The sequence below is a fragment of the Cebus imitator genome, unplaced genomic scaffold (assembly GCF_001604975.1).
Source record: "Cebus imitator isolate Cc_AM_T3 unplaced genomic scaffold, Cebus_imitator-1.0 Scaffold392, whole genome shotgun sequence".
Taxonomy (NCBI): Eukaryota; Metazoa; Chordata; class Mammalia; order Primates; family Cebidae; genus Cebus; species Cebus imitator.
In genome coordinates this window covers 2,056,344-2,066,599 of record NW_016107707.1, presented here as the reverse complement: position 1 = coordinate 2,066,599, position 10,256 = coordinate 2,056,344, and the positions used below count along the sequence as shown (strand labels likewise).

The 10,256-nt window shown below is 48.9% G+C and overlaps 1 pseudogene; it reads right to left on the bottom strand.

Annotated features, from left to right (window-relative positions):
* LOC108289145 overlaps positions 1-1,021 on the bottom strand; it is a 10,925-nt pseudogene extending 9,904 nt beyond the window's left edge.
* Positions 1,022-10,256: the final 9,235 nt, after the last annotated feature.

The window sequence follows — 10,256 nt, the reverse complement described above, 5'->3', positions numbered from 1 at the left end:
AAAAAAGTAGAGACGGGTATCATGTTGACCAGGCCGGTCACAAACTCCCGGGCTGGAGCGACCCCCCAGCCTCAGCCTCCCAAAGTGCCGAGATCACAGGTGTGAGACAAAGTGCCGGGCAGCAAGGTGACTCTCACTTCCACCCAGTTTCATCTCCCCTCCCGGCTGTCCACACTGGCGTCCCTCTCACAAAAGGAAAGGTCGGTTTAGCCGGGCGTGGCGGCGCGTGCCTGTAACCCAGCTACTCGGGAGGCTGAGGCAGGAGAGTTGCTTGAAACCGGAAAATGGAAGTTGCAATGAGCCAGGATCGCGCCACTGCACTCCAGCCTGGCGACAGAGTGTGACTCTGTTTCAATTTATAAAAAGAAAATAAATAAATAAATACAACTAAAAGGGAAGCTCTGCCTTTCTCCCTCTTGTCCCATGTGGAATTATGCAGTCACCTGTGGGACACTGGACTTAGTCTACCCCCCTCCACCGCCAGCACCAGGAGGGGCCTATCGTGTTCAGGACAGAGACCCTGGAGGCTGCTCAGAGCCTGGCCAGGGCAGATGTTTAATAAACACCTGTTAAAAAAGGCGGGATTTATTTCAACCTTAGAGCTGGCCAGAGAAGTCAGGAAAGCGCCCAAGCAGGGGCACAGCGGAGGTGCCTTCATGCTCGCCCCTGCCCGTCACTGACTCTCATGCCAGGGCACATGCCAGCCACACAGTGACTCAGGGACCAAAGGCATATTCTCCCGAATTCCACACTTACGGAAGGTGTCACATGGCACTGGGGCTCCCGGGGCCCTGCTGAGCCAAGGGTGGCCAGGGAAGCCGGAGTCAGCTACGGAGGGCAGGGGCAGGGGCAGCTCCCTGTTCCACGCAGCAGGTGCACAGCAAAAGCGTGGGGTGTCTACCTCAGAGAGAAACGAAGGCAGGGCGTCCTTTGGCCCAGCAGGGCAAGGACAAAAAAGCGTGGCTCTTCTGAATTCTGAGAGTCTGAGGAGGGACAGGGAGCCTCACACTCCTCCCTGCATGCCAGCTGCAAGGGTCCTAGGACACGGCACGCCTTTGATGCTGGCTGAGTCTGGGGAAATAATGCGGTGAAGACAGCAGAGGTCTGCCTCTCAGGGCAGAGGGAATGCAGAACAGAATGGGCAGCGCGGGGGCCCGGAGCCGGGATGGTGCCTGGGGAGGCGAGCGCTGGGGCGGGGGTCGGGGGGTGCTGCGCTGTAAGAGCCCGGCTTCTGCTGGGTGCAGGGGCGGCTGGCGCCGCTGTAAGTGAGGGCAGAGACCAGGGAGGAGGCTCCTGCGATTGCCGGCGGTGGAAGGTCAGGGTCGCAGGCCGCTGACACCGGACTCCAGCCCCTCCCCGCGGCTCTCAGCAGGCGGAGGCTCACACCGTTGGCCTCCGTTTCCGACCTCCCTCCCCCAGTAACTCCAGCTAGAGACTCAGACACCCCATGACAACCGGCCCCGGGCTTCCCTCTGCCTGGAAAGCTCACCCTGGGGTCCCCGGCACAGGCACCGTCTCTTCATTTGACCCCCGGGAGCCTTCCCGCCCTCACGCTGCCCCACAGCCCGGTCTGGAACCTGTGGACTGCACTGCGACGGGCCAGAGCTTCCAGATGGAGGTGCCCTCGGCGGGGCCGCCGCTCCTGGCACGCAGCAGCCACCCCAACCCCAACCCCACCCCGGCGGCACCTCCCGGCTGTGTGGCCTCCAGCAGGCGACTCCGCGAGGCTGCCTCTCCCTCACAGGCCGTTTAAGGGAACCGTTTCGGTTATCTGCATGCTGCTGAGTGCCTGGCAGCCAGAAAGTGCCACACACATGTTTAAGTAACTGACAGCAGAGCTGCTCAGGACAGGGCACCCTGGGCTGGCAGACACCCCACGGGGACCTCGTGCTGTCCCCTGGCTCCCCCCTAACGAGGGTCTACTTCGGAGGTCAGAGGGCTTGGCCACAGAACCAGGAAAGGCGCTGGGGAGAAGCGCACCCCAACCCCCCCAGGTGACAGAACTGCCGGTGGCCATTGTCCCTTCAGTCACAGAGCAAACACTCGGCCTTTGTTCCCGGAACCCTGGGGGGGCCTCGAGGTGCCGCCTCCCCCATCTGGCCCGAAAACCGCAGGACAGGTTTGGGTCTCCCGAGGCCCCGAAGCCTGGGACCCAGCTTTTCTCTCCAAGTGTCTCCCCCGCCCAAGGCGCAGGGGTTCGAATCCCACCAACTTGCTGGGCCTATGACTTTCTAATTATTATTATTATTATTATTGAGACGGAGTTTCCTTCTCGTTGTCCATGCTGGAGTGCAATCGCAGCTCACTGCAACCTCTGCTTCCCAGGTTGAAGCAACTCTCCTGCTTCAGCCTCCCAAAGTGCTGGGATTACAGGCATGAGCCGCCTCACCTGGCCACTATGCCTATCTCATTGTATTTCTAAAAGGAGAGGGAAAAGAAATAATTGTATTTCCATCCTCACAGTAACTCCATGAAGGACATGATATCATTTACCTTTCACAAATGTGAAACAAAACCTCCAGCTTTTTTTTTCTGAGACAGTGTCTCACTTTGAAGCCCAAGCTTGAGTGCATGACCTTGGCTCACTGCAGTCTTGACCTCCGGGACTCAAGTGATCCTCCCACTTTAGCCTCCCGAGTAGCTGAGACTACAGGGGGACACTGCCACACCTGGAAAATTGTTTGAAATTTTTTGTAAAGATGGGTCTTGCTATGTTGCCCAGGCTGCTCTCAAACTCCTGGGCTCAAGCAATCCTCCCACATCGACCTCCCAAAGTGCTGGGATTACAGGCGTGGTCACTCCAGCTTTTTTTCTCCCCAAGGCCACATTAAATTGTTAGTGGCTGAGTCAAAAGAGTCCCGGGGTCTGCTGACTCCTACTTCAGTGTTTTTCCAGCTAGACTACAGCCACTGTCATTCCTGGAAGTTGTTTGACAGTGGACTGAGATAGATTATTTGGGTGTGTAGCACAAACAGAGGAACATCTCTTAAGAGACTGAACCCTGATGTTCTGATGGGGCCAGCATGTATTCTGGGGAAAGGTTCCATAGCTCCCCTCCATGACCAGTGAATAAGAATTAGGTACTAGGTGTGGTGGCTCACGCCTGGAATCCCAGCACTTTGGGAGGCTGAGGTGGGTGGATCACTAGGTCAGTTCAAGACCAGCCTGGCCAATATGGCGAAACCCCATCTCTACCAAAAATACAAAAATTAGCTGGGCGTGGTGGCGGGTGCCTGTAATTCCAGCTACTCAGGAGGCTGGGCAGCAGAATCACTTAAACCCAGGAGGCAGAGATTGCAGCGAGCTGAGATTGTGCCACTGCACTCCAGCCTGAGTGACAAAACAACACTCAGTCTGAAAAAAGAAAATGCTGGGCAATGTCCTCACTTATGTTTTCTTTTTTCTTAACTGGATCATCTATAATTTCCTCATCCCAGTTACAGTCTCCTTCTTCCCCTGAATCTGTCTCCTCATAATCAGTTTGAAATGGCTCTAAAGCTGAATGCACCATTGCCCACACTGACCATACTAGGATTGGAATATCCTCAGCTCTTTCTTTATATGTCTTTTTTAAAGTGCTTTTTGTTTGTCACATTGTTACCCTAGCATTCTCCGGGGGTGTCTACATGCCCGTAGCGCTGATCAGGTTCATTCTTGGGAGTTCTTAAACTGTCATTCCTCCCCTGTATGCTCAGGTGTTCCATCCTCAAGCCCCACGTTGGGCACCCGAATGTAGAAAGCCAGCCCCGACACCCCATCTGTGGGTACCCGGAGTTCGGTGGTGAAAAAGGAATGAGAAAAAGACAGGTTAAGGATGTATATAGTGGTACTGGGGAGACTTACACCAAGATGGCCAAATAGGAACAGCTCCCGAGCACAGTTACCAGCAAAAGTAATGCAGAAGGCAAGTGATCTCTGCATTTCCAACCGAGATACCAGGTTCATCTCAATGGGACTGGTTGGACAGTGGGTGTAGCCCAAGGAAAGCAAACCAAGGCAGGGTGGGGCGCTGCCTTACCCGGGAAGTGCAACAGGCTAGGGGGCCCTCTCTCCTACCCAACAGAGGCCATCAGGGATGTTTCCGGCCACTCCGGAGCTCTGGTTCGAATGCTGTGCTTCTCCTGTGGTCTCTGCAGCCCACAGACCAGGGGATTCCCACCTGCTGACAGTCGCTGCAGGATAAATCTGGACAGCTGTTTCAGCCGGCACCACGAGTGCCCAGCACAAATTTTAGCAACCATTTTGCCTGGCGCCTGGAACACGAGCAATACAGAGCCATCCATACGCCTGAGAGAAAGGGGGCTAAAGGCAGACAGCCAGATGATCTGGCTCCATGGGTCCCACCCCCACAGAGACCAGCAAACGGAATCCCACTGGCTTGGGATTTTCACAGCCAGCACAGCAGATTCAGCTGGACCCTGGACGGTTGAGCTCAGTGAAGGGAGGGGCGTCCACCATTACCAAGGCAGCTCTAACCTTACCTGTGTAAACAAAAGCACAAAGAACTTTACACAGCAGCTGGGAAGTGCCTGTAGCAGCTCAATAATGCCTCTGCAGGCAGACTGTGACTAGACTCCCTCCTTGCTGGGCAGGGCATCTCTGAAAAAAGGCAGCAGCGTGTCGGGACTTTTAAATAAAACCACACCTTCCTTGGACAGAGCACCAGGGAAAAGGAGCAGTTGTGAGTTCCGCTGCAGCAGACTTAAACGTCCCTGCTCAGCAGCTCTGAAGGAAGCAATGGAGCTCCCAGCACAGCACTTGAGCACTGATAAGGAACAGACTGCCTCAGACTGGCCATGTGAAGTGCATACTCTCCCTTTGGATTCCACCATGAATGGGAGCTTCCTGGGGTCTTCCCAGAGGCCAAGCAGATGCCAGCTTCATGCTTCCTGTACAGCCTGTGGAATGGTGAGCCAATAAAACCTCTTTTATTCACAAATTACCCAGTCTCAGGTATTTATTTATAGCAATGCATGGACTAATACAGAAAACTGATACTTAGAAGTGGAGTATTGCTATAAAGATAACTGAAAATGCGGAAGCAGCTCTGGAACTGGGTAATGGGCAGAGGCTCGAAAAGCATAGAGGGCACAGAAGAAGACAGGAAGATGAGGGGAAGTTTGCAACTTTCTAAAGACTGGTTGAATGGTTGTGACCAACATGCTGATGATGATATGGACAGTGAAGTCCAGTCTGATGTGGTCTCAGACGGAAATGAGAAGGTTACTGGGAAATGGGGCAAAGGTCACAGCAAAGAACATGGCTCAATTGTGTCCATGGTGTCCATGTCCCAAGGGTTCATGGAAGGACAAACAAGTGTGACGACCTACGGTATCTGTCAGAAGAAATTGTTAAGCAGCAAAGTGTTCAAGAAGTCGCATGGCTGCGTTTTGGGGGGTTTTCTGTTTGTTTGTCTTTTGGAGACAGAGTCTTGCTCTGTCACCCAGGATGGAGTGCAGTGGCACCATCTCAGCTCACTGCAACCTCCACCTCCTGGGTTCAAGTGATTCTCCCACCGCAGCCTCCTGAGTAGCTGAGGCTGCAAGGGCACACCACCATGCCTGGCTAATTTTTGTATTTTCAGTAGTGACGAGTTTTCACTATGTTGGCCAGGCTGGCCTTGAACTCATGGCCTCAAGTGATCTGCTCACCAAAGTCCTGGGATTACAGGCATGAGCCTCTGTGCCTAGCCAGCTTGGCTGCTTTTTAACAGCTTATGACCAGATTTGGCAGTAAAAGAATAACTTAAAGGTAGAACTTATAAATAAAAGGGAAATAAACTATTAAAATTTGGAAAAATAGCCAGCCTTGCTATGTGGTAGAGAAGTAAAAAGCATTTTTAGACAAGGAATTCAAGGGGGCAGTGGGGCAATCTCTTGCTAGAGACAGGCAGTGACAAAAGGGAGCCAGGTGCTAATAGACAAGACGATGAAGGAAAGCCCTAGAGGCATTTTAGAAATCTTCAAGGACAATCCTTTCCTCACAGGCCCTGAGGTCTAAGAGGGCAGTATGTTTTTGGGTGCCAGGCCCCAGGTGCCACAGCCTTGTGCCTCCTTGGAATGCTGCTCCCATATCCAAGCCACTCTGGCTCTGGCCACAGCTCAAGTAGCCTCAAGTACAGCTCGGGCTGCTGCTCCAAATGGTGAAAGTGGCAAGCCCTGGCAGTTTCCACATGTGTTAAGTCCCCAGAGTTCAAGAGTGGTGGAGGCTTGGAAGCTTCCATCTAAGTGTTGGAGGTTGTACCAGAAATCCAGGGTGCCCAAGCAGAAGGCTGCTATGGGGGAAGAGCCCCCAAAGAGAAACTCTACTTAGGCAATTCTGAGTGGAATAGTGGGGTTGTGTGCCCCCCCCAAAAAAAAAACACAAAGCCTGTTGGGGCAATGCCTTAATGGAGCTGTCGGAACAGGGCTGCCACCTTCCGGACCCAAGAACAGTAGTACCACCAGCAGCGTGTACCCTGAGCTTAGAAAATGCACCATTAGCCCAGGATACAGTCCATGGACCCAAATCTTAATTTGGAGCTTAAAGGGTTAATATCTTTGCCAATAGGGTTCAGTCTTGCATGGCCAATTTCAGGTTTGCAGTAACCCTTTCTTTTGGCCAATTTCTCCCTTTCGAAATAAGAACTGTTACCCAACATCTGTCTTACCATTTTATCTTAAAAGCAAATAACTTGTTTTTAGTTGTACAGGCTTACAGGTGTAAAAACTTTGCCTTGAGTCTTAAATGAGACTTTGGACTTTAAACTCATGAATTGATGATGGGAACAAGACTTTGGGGGGACTATCAGGAAAGAGTGATTTTATTTTGCAAGGTGAGAAGTACACACGGTTTGGGGGGCCTGAGATGAAATGACAAAGTTTGGATGTTTGTTCCCTCCAAATATCATGTCAAAATTTGTACCCAATGTGGAGATGGTGCCTAATAGCAAGTATTTGTGTCATGAGGACAAACCCCTTATGAATGGGTGATGCCATCCTCTCTGTAATGAGTGAATTTTTAGTCTTAATTCCTATGAGAACTGAATGTTGAAAAGGGTCTGACACTTCCCTCCTTGCACTCTTGTTCCTGCTGTCTCATGTGATTTTGCACACATGGCACCCCTTCAACTTCCACCACCACTTCCCCCTGGTGAAAGATCTCTACTATAAAACACTAATGGAAGAAACTGAGAGAAAAAATGGAAAATTGGCCGATATTCATGGATTGGAAGAATAAATAATGTTAAAATAACCATATTGCCCAAAGCAATCTACAGATTCAGTACAATATCTATCAAACTACCAATTTCGTTTTTCACAGAACTAGAAAAACAATCCTAAAATGCATATCAAACCAAAAAAGAGTCTGAATAGCCAAAGCAATCCTAAGAAAAAAAAAAAAAGGGGGGGGGGAAGGCATCAGATTACCTGGCATCAAACTATACTATAAGGCCACAGTAAAGAAAACAGCATGGTACTAATACAAAAATAGACACAGATCAGTGGAAAAGAATAAGAAATTCAGAAATAAAGCCACACACCTACAACCAGCTGGTCTTCAACAAAATTGACAAGAACAAACACTAGGCAAAACACTCCCATTTATTTTATTCAATACATGGTGCTGGGGAAAATTGGAAAATGCAAAATGAAACTGGAATCCTACCTCCAGCCATATACAAGGCTAACTGAAGATGAATTAAAGACTTAAATGTAAGACCTAAAGCAGTAAAAATTCTAAAAGGAAACCTAGGAAAAACTCCTCTGGACGTTGACCTAGGTAAAGATTTTATGACTAAGACCTTGAAGGCAGATACAACAAAAATAGACAAACGGGACTTAATTAAACTGAAAATCTTCTGCACAGCAAAAGATATAATCAACAGGGCAAATACACAAACCACAGAGTGGGAGAAAATATTTGCAAACTATGCACCTGACAAAGGACTAATATTCAGAATCTACAAGGAACTCAACAAGAAAAAATAACCCCATTTAAAAGTCGGCAAACAACATGAACAGAAATTTTTCAAAAGGAGGCATACGAACAGCCAACAAACATGAAAAAATGCTCAACATCACTAATCGTCAGAGAAATGCAAGTGAAAACTATAAGGAGATACCATCTTGCACCAGTCAGAATGGCTACTATTAAAAAGTAAAAAAAAAAAAAAAGATGTTAGTGAAGACGTAGAAAAAAGGGAATGCTCATAGACTGTTGATAAAAATATAAATTAGTACACCTGTATGGAAAATGTTATGTAGATTTCTCAAAGAGCTAAAAATAGAACTACCATTAGATACAGCAATCCAGTACTAAGTATCTCCCTAAAGGAAAACAAATCGTTATATGAAAGACACCTGCACGCTTATGTTTATCATATCACTTTTCACAATACCAAAGTCATGAAATCAACCTAAGTGTCCATCAAAGAATGATTGGATACAGAAAATGTGGGCTATGGAATACTACTCAACCATTAAAAAGAATTAAATAATATCTGTTTTGCAGATTGAAATTGCATTGATTAGTCTGAAAAGAGTTGCTGCTTGTCATGATATTGCGTCTTCTTACCCATGAAAATGAATTCTCTATAGTTCTTCAGTACAGAACTGTATAGGAAAAGATGAAGCAGATTGGAAGGCAAGCTCAGAAAAAGGCCTGAATCCTACTGCTCTGGAGTTGGAAAGTTATCCCATAGGCCAGTGGTTTTTAATTGGGGGTGAGTTTGCACCTTCCCTCCAGCCCTCCAAGAAGCATTTGGCAATGTTTGAAGACATTTTGGCTGTCACACCTGGGGATGGAGAGAGTTGCTATTGGAATCTCCTGGGTAGAGGCCAAGGAAGATGCTAAACGTCCGATGGTGCATGAGACAGCCTTCCACGACCAAAAATTGTCCAGCCCAAATGTTGTTAATACTGAGGTCAAGACATGGGCAGTGGCTGGGGAGCCATGTTGTCAGCTTTGACTGTGTGGAGGTGGATGACCTGGTGTGATAAGGGATTGGAGTCAGAGACAATAGTTGGGAGGCCTCCCAGGAGTCTGGAGTCTGAACTAAGGTAAGGCAGTGAGGAGGAGAGGGTACACCTCAGAGAAGATTCAGGAATCAAGTTGTTCTTTATCCCTGAAAGAAAAGAGTGAGGGAGAGGGGCAGGAGGAGAAATTCACTACAACTACTGAGTTTCTGGCTGGGTGACGTAGGATATGTGGAACATACCTCAAGATGGAAAACTGGGGAAGAGAGGCTGACAGGCAAACAAGAGAATAATTTAGTTGAGTGTTTGGGCCTCCCCAACAGATGTTAATTTATTCTTTTGTTAATTAGTTATTGAGTCTCAGTTATGATCCTGGTATTATAAGCGGCAGTGGCGTCAGCTGGAAGACTCTTATGGAGCTAATGGGTGAAACAGACAATAAGCAAACAAATATATATGCATATATACACTCACTTTGATTCTTGGTGATGTAATCATCAATTAGATTATGTATTTGGTGTGTCAAGAAAAATATGAGCTGCACATACAGATATGGGAAACCAGCGTAAAGATGAGAGCTGAAACTGGAGGCGAAAACGCTGCCTAGGCAGAGTGTGACTTCCCTTCAGTGGAATCATCTCTAATGCTGTGATTTTCTCCTCCTAAGGAGATGCGTGCACCAGCATGCTCTCTATGTTTTAGATGTTGTCGACTATTACTACACTAATGCAAGGTAATAAACCACATGAAAACCATAAAGAGGGATTTGTTATGGGTTTGGGGGAGGGTTTACTTAACGCAATAGTTAAAATTGTCACTGAAGAGGTACAGCTTTGATGACAACAAAAACGGTTTTGCACCTCTGGCCAGCTGAGGATTATGCAATCTTCCCAGCACCTCTGGCCAGGTGACAAATATGAAGTCCCCCCGGCACATCTGGCCATGTGGGGTTATGAAGTCCTCCCAGCACCTCTGGCCAGGTGGGGTTATGAAGTCTTCTCAACACCACTGGACAGATGCGGTTATGAAGTCCTCCCAACACTCTGGACGGATGGGGTTACGAAGTCCCCCACACCTCTGGACGGATGGGTTACGAAGTCCCCGCACCTCTAAACGGATGGGTTACGAAGTCCCCCACACCTCTGGACGGATGGGGTTACGAAGTCCCCCACACCTCTGGACGGATGGGTTACGAAGTCCCCCACACCTCTGGACGGATGGGTTATGAAGTCACCCACACCTCTGGACGGGTGGGGTTATGAAGTCCTCCACACCTCTGGACGGATGCGGTTATGAAGT